General features: G+C 38.0%; 1 pseudogene; it reads right to left on the bottom strand.

Annotated features, from left to right (window-relative positions):
• Positions 1-5,581: 5,581 nt before the first annotated feature.
• Positions 5,582-6,209, bottom strand: LOC117286253 (annotated as a pseudogene).
• Positions 6,210-7,019: the final 810 nt, after the last annotated feature.

The raw sequence follows: 7,019 nt of genomic DNA, 5'->3' as shown, positions 1-7,019 counted from the left end.
TTGTCTAAACTAATTTTTTTTAAATTTTAAATTGAATTTATTGGTACATTCTAGGTAGACAGTACAGTTACATTCATTACTGGGATCTTGTACCTTTACTTGCCAGGTCTTGGTTCTCATTTTTTCTCTCCCCTCCCCACCTTCAAACACTTTAATTCCATTTTTACATGTTCTCATATTTTTTTCCTTTTCCCTTGTTCCCCTTTCCCTATCCTTCTCACTGTTCCTACATCTTTGGTCCTTTTCTTCCTGTTTCCCATTGCTAATTGTCCCGTTAGTAAACTAATTTTTTTGAAATCCTCATTAATTAGAAATGTAAAGGTGGGCTTAAAATGGAGAGATTTCTAAGTCATATTTTAGAAGTTTTGTTTAAGGAAATCTAGTTTCGGAATCTAGGTTAGGTAATGGCATTTTAAGACATCTATCATATGATTTTCACCATAGTGATATCTAGTAATCACTTGTCTAGAAGAAAAATTTCAAGCTGCATTATTTTAACCTATGCATCCCTACAGCTTTGTATCCACACTGAAGTTGAGCTCATTCATGTTTCTCCAGGTGAAGTTCTCTAAAAGGAAAATATGAGATGTGAATGTGTGTGCATGTTGTTTATGAGCTCGGCCTGTGAAGGAATGAGGAAAGGAGGATATTGAAAGAAAAGAATGTGAACAAGAATAGGTTTTCAGCAAAGTCTTGCTTCAACATATTTTTGCAGAAGGCTCTGGAATGGAGTTGTAAGGCTGTCTCAAGACCTAATGAAAATTTTAATTAGAAAGGGTAACAAAATTCTGACTGTAGGTGATTTAAAATTTTCAGGCTTTTATATTAAGTGAAGTAAAGAGTATTCATTTTGAAAGTGTAAAAATATCCTCTATGCCTGCCAAACAAAGGTGAGCTTATTGACATTTTGATAAAAGAAAAAGTACAGTTTAGAATATTGGGTATTCTCAGTTTTATAAATGCAATGCAAGTTTCTTTTTATTTTTTCATATACTTTATTTCTGTATGATAGAAAACTATGGGCTAAAATTCTGAAAGATAGCTTTTTCACCTATGTGTATTCTTATCTTTTGCCTCCCTTTTGAGGCACATGGGAACACACACATGAACACACAAACAAAAAACAAATCAAGCCTGATTTGTAGGTCTTCCTTCTGAAGTACTTATTGTCAAACTTAGGTTTCAGTTTGTTATTGACAACTTTCTTTAAATTGTGCCACTGAAGCTGAGATAGTTAGCCATAGATAGATAGATAGATAGATAGAAACTTTGATACTTGATTTCTTGTTTTCTCTTTCATATATTGCTATTAAATTCTTATAGGCAATTGTTTCTTACAGTTTTGTTTCTTTATTTTTTTACCCATTAAGTTTATTGGTACATTTTAGGTATACAGTACAGTTACATTTATCATTGGGATCTTGTACCTTTACATGATATGTCTGGGTTCTTGTTTTTTTCCTCATAGCCCTGCCCTCCCTTCACCCACTTCACTCTTACGTATTTACAAAGACTTTGTTTCCATTTTTTCACATTTTTTCTTTTCCCTTATTTCCTTTCCCCTCCCCTTCCCTCTTCTCCTTTAGCCATTTTCTTCTTATTTCACACTCTCAATTATACCATTTGAACTTTATTTACACTTTTAGTTCTTCACACCAGAGAAACTATTTGGTATTTACTCAAGCGTGTCCTATTTATTTCACTTAAGAGTATAGCTTCAATGTGCATCCATTTAGCTATAAAGGTCTCTAGTTTCTCACTCTTTATGGCTGAGTAGTACTCCATTTTATAGAAAAACCACATCTTCTTTATCTAGTCTCCAGTTGATAGACATATGGGTTGTTTCCAACTTTTAGCTATTACAAACTGTGCCGCTATAAACATGGATGTGCATATATCACTGTAGTATGGTTCTTTTAATTCTTTTGGGAAGATACCCAGCAGAGGGATGGCTGGGTCAAATGGGACCTCTAATCCTAGTTCTCTGAGGTATGTCCGTATTGATTTCCACAGTGGTTGCACCAGTCTTCACTCAGAGACCAACAATGGAGAAGGGTTCCTTTCTTCCCACCACCCCACCAGCATTTGTTATTGAATGATTTCTTGATAGCAGCCATTCTTTCTGGGGTGAGGTGGAATCTCAGTGTTGTTTTCATCTGCATCTCTTGAGAGACCAGTGATGTTGAACACTTTTTCATATATGTATTTGATGCTTTAACTTGTTTGTCTGAGAAATGTTTGTTCATTTCAGATGTCCATTTTTAAATCAGGTCTTTGTATTTGGGGTGCCTGAATTTTTCGAGTTCTTTATATATCCTAGATAGTAGTCCTTTGTCTGAGGAGTAGCTGGTAAAGATTTTTTTCCCACATTGTAGGTTGTCTCTTAGCTCTGTTGGTGATTTCTCTTGCACTGCAAAAACTTTTTAATACAATGAGATCCCAGTTGTTGATTCTATGTGCAAGTTCTTGTGTTGCTGAAGATTTGTTCATAAAGTCTTCTCCTGTGCCAATGTTTTCTAGAGTTCTACCTAATTTACTTTCCAGGAAGTTTAGTGTTTTGGTTTTGATATTTAGATCTTTAATCCACTTGGATTCTAGTTTAGTGATGGTGAAAGATAGGGATCTAGTTTTAATCTTTGGCAAGTTGAAATCCAGTTTTTCCAACACCATTTATTAAAAAGGCTATCTTTCCTCCATTGAGGATGGTTGGTTCCTTTGTCAAAGAGGAAGTAGCTGAGTATGTCTGGTGTTGTTTGGGAGTATTGCTTCCCTTTCAATTTCATTGAAGAGCTTAAGGAGTAGGGATGATAGTTCTTCTCTAAATGTTTTGTAGAATTCAGCAGTGAATCCATCAGGACCTGAGCTTTTCTCTGTTCCTAATGTTTTAATTACATTTTCAATTTCACTGGTGTAATTGGGGTGTTTAGACTTTTTATATCTTCTTTGTTCAACTTTGGAAGTTCATATATATGTAGGAATATGTCCAGTTCTTCTGTATTTTCCATTTTATTAGAGTACAGGTTTTCAAAGTAAGTATTGATGATCCTTTGATTTCACCTTTTTTCATTCTTAATTGTGTGAATTTGAGCCTTTTATTTCCTTTTTTTGATAAAGTTGGCTAAGGGTTTATCGATTGTATTTATTCTTTCAAAACCAACACTTCAATTCATTGTTTTTTTTTTGTATCACTCTCTTAGTCTCCATTGCAATTGATTTCTGCTCTGATCTTTATAATTTCCTCCCTTGTACAAGCTTTTGGCTTGTCTTGCTCTTCTTTTTCTAGAAGCTGAAGGTTAAACATTAAGTTGTTTATTTGAGCTCACTCAGTTTTCCTACTATGGGCATTTACTGCTATGAATTTCTCTCATAGAATGGCTTTCACTGTGACCCATAGATTCCTGTATGTTGTATTGGCCTTATTATTTATTTGTAGAAGTTGTCTAATTTCTTCTTTAATTTCCTCTGTGACCCATTGGTTGTTCAGGAAAGTGTTATTCAGTTACCATGTGTTTGTGAAGTTTTTGTAGTTTCTTTTGCTATTTATCTCTAGTTTAACTACACTATGGTCTGATAATATACACAGGACACTTCAATTCCTTTGCATTTACTTAAACATGTTCTATGAGGTAGTGTGCTTTCATTTAGGAGCCTCAGAGAGGCCCTTTTTCTCTTGTTCGTGGGGTGGGTGGGGCATGAACACCATTATGTTGGCACCAATGTATCTGGGCTCCTTTAGCCCACTGGGCTGAAGGGGTAGGCCTATCAGAGGGTCACAAGCTGCTGTCAGTCTCCTCTGCCATGCTGGTCTCAGAATCTATGCCTTTAAAAGGTACCCTAAACTTGAAATGGAGAAATTATCTTGGTGGATAATTATCCCAGGTGGGCCCGATCTAATCCCCTAAATCTCCAAAAGTGAAGAAATTTGCCAGCTTGATCAGAGAATGAGAGGTGATAATGGAAGAGTGTCAGGCAGAGGCCACTTCACTGGCCTTGAAGATGTGGAGGGACACTGAGCCGAGAAACCCATCCAGATGGTCTCAGAAGCTGGAGCAGTTTTCAAGGTTTTGTTTCTGAAATACTTTTTTTTTTTTTTTTTTTTGCAGGGGCTCACTATGTAGTCCAGGATGGTCTTGAACTTACTACCTCAATCAGGAGAGTCCAATAGGACTTGGAGTCAAAGTGAATGACCAAACCAGGTTTGTCAAGATGCTGAATGTCCCTGGTTTCCTGCATAGGGACTCTGGGCAACTTAGGGACTAGACCAGTTTGTGACACAGTTCTTCATAGAGATGTTTCTGAATATCTATCTAATTTCCACTCACATATCAGCTTCTCACATCCCACCTTAACTGTTTTATCTCCCTGTAAGTAATTGCTACTCTGGAGCCTTTAATTATAAATGATGAATCCAGACTCAAAGCAATAGCAACCAAAGTGAGCTTGCCTTTGAGGAAGTGTAAGTAAAGAAGAGAGTATTTTTAAAATTTAGAATACATAAAGAATTTAATGACAAATGTAGAAAGAGAGTCTCAAAAAATGGGCAATCATCCTAAAAAGGGGATTCATAAAATGATATATGCTGTTGTAATTATGGGCAAGATGTATTACTTTGTAAAATTGTACCTTTGGGAGTATGCATTGGATAATTATACTGAGAGAGAGAGAGAGAGAGAGAGAGAGCAAACATTGTCTCTATTTGCTATTGTCTATGGTATGAAGAGGGCAAAAGGTCATCAAGTTGACAATAAATGGGCTGGGATTATTTGAAAGTATCAACTGACCTACAGTAACTACATTTCCCAGATTTCCTTTTTGTTAAGATTCTAATTAGGTTGGGGATCAAGATTTCATGATGTGGAATGGAAATAGCAGCAATGTAGTTTTCATTTGCTATAGTTGGTTCAAGCAGACTAGGATTCTCACACATGTTGCTTCCCTGTTGGCTTCCTCATTGGCATGGGCTAACAGCTAGTCCTGAAACCCCTCCAGCTACTCTTTGTCAGGCTCTGAACTTCTTTGACTGCTGGACCTGCTGTGTTTTTAGTTCTTTGGTGAAAGGAGACAAGTTACCAGATGGAGAACCTAAAGAATCCCCATATTATCTAATTTGCAGGCATTGAGAGAGACTGTATGGGGCTGTAGTTGATGTTCTTGAGTCTTGGATTATGTTTATTGGTACTAGTTTCCTATAGATTTGATGTTCCAGCCTGAGAGAAAGAGACATCTTTACCCAAATAATGTAACCAGAACTTATAGTTGTATTATAAAAAGCATTCATATGTGTCTTTGTGAGGGGAACACATGTGTATGCGTGTATGCACACATACAGAGTGAGTGATAGCACAATTAGTAAATATTTTAATCTTTGCAGTAACCTGGTCTCTGCTGTAGCTATTTGACTGTGTTGCTTGTGAAAGCTGCCACATACAATACATAGATAAATGGGCAAATGCCTCTATTTGTATCTCTATATCCATACTGGGTGTGACCTTTCACAATTATACATGTCATCTTCTAGAGGGATACCTCTCTGAGTGGCTGATGGAAGTACGGAATCACTACATTGAGGAGATCCTGACAGCTATACACTTGCCTGAGGAAGACTTTCCCCACTTTCGTTCCCCTCATCCATGTTCTCCAAGGCCCTCTGGAGGACCAACTTCAGGGACTGCCACTGCTGCAACTGTTGCTGTCTGTGTTTAAAGGAGCCAACAAAGAAGTAGATAATGGGGTTGGCACTATTGTTAATACTAGACAGCAAATAAGCAGCCCCTACAAGGGCCTTACAGGTTGAAAACTGAATTTGAAAACCAACCGTGGCTTGCAAAGCCCCCCTGATGCCTACAGGCAGGCCACAGAAGAGGAAGACCAGAACTGTGAGCCCGATGGTCACATACAGCCTGGTCAGTGACAACCTGCTGGAGCTGCAGAGCATCCTGACCAACAAGGCCGGGTTGGACCCACAGAGAATAAGAAATACAAATATCAGACATGGGACTATGATCACTGGCATTCTCCAACATAGCTCATCATTTTCAAACAGAGCTACATGAGATGTGTAACAGCATGGTGAGCAGTAGGGACAGAGCCCAGAGCAGGGCACACACGACAGCTGATGTGTGTCTTGGGTGGTGGCAGCGGTACCAGATGGGGAACAGGACTGCAAGGCAACGCTTCCTGCTAATGGCACTGAGCATGAACAGGCCCATGCTGTAGAACCACATCCCCACAGCATGTATGTAGTTGTAGTAGTTGAAGTCAAAGTAGTCAATGAGTTCCCATAGGTAGAATCCAAGAAGGCAGCAGAGAAAAAGGAAGTCCGATGCAGCCAGGTTGAGGATGTAGACTGAGATGGGGTTCCTGCTCACACAGAAGCACAATCACATTTCCAGGCAGCCCTGCCAGGGCAAAGATGACTGTCAGTGCATCCAGGATCATGTTCACTAGTGTACAAGATGAATTAAAGGTTGAGTTGCCTCTCAAGATGGTTTGACTCATGCTCAAAAGCTCCCCAGTGGTGCCCCTGGGAACAGAAGGGCACCTGTTGCATGATTTATAATTCTCAGGACCATGATGGTATTTGGAAATTACCATGCTTGTGTCACAGGGGAGGAAACCAAGCCTTGCAGAAATTAAGGAATCTGCAAAGGCTGGGGAGTCCTAAAACTTGGACCCAATTCTGGTCTTTATTGACTATTTTTAAAATTTATTAATACATGTTTGCAGTACATAATTTTTACATTCAGTGTACAGGATCAGTGCAAATACATAACACCTTTCAATTCTATTCTTTTCCCCTTCCACTTGTCCCCTTTTATTTTTCCAGCGTAACATTCATTTATTTATCTTATAAGACCCTATGAAGTTAATTATTATACATATAGATTGAAAACCAGACTAATAGGCCAAATAATATATAAAACATGCAAGACAGTTGTACTAAGTCAAGGAATACTTTTAGGTATATTGTGTGAATTGGTTTATAATACTCTTTTCGCTATTATTTATCTTTCATATAT

This window comes from Fukomys damarensis, unplaced genomic scaffold, assembly GCF_012274545.1.
Source record: "Fukomys damarensis isolate Sample0158 unplaced genomic scaffold, DMR_v1.0_HiC HiC_scaffold_16, whole genome shotgun sequence".
Lineage (NCBI taxonomy): Eukaryota > Metazoa > Chordata > Mammalia > Rodentia > Bathyergidae > Fukomys > Fukomys damarensis.
This window is presented reverse-complemented; position numbering and strand designations above follow the sequence as displayed.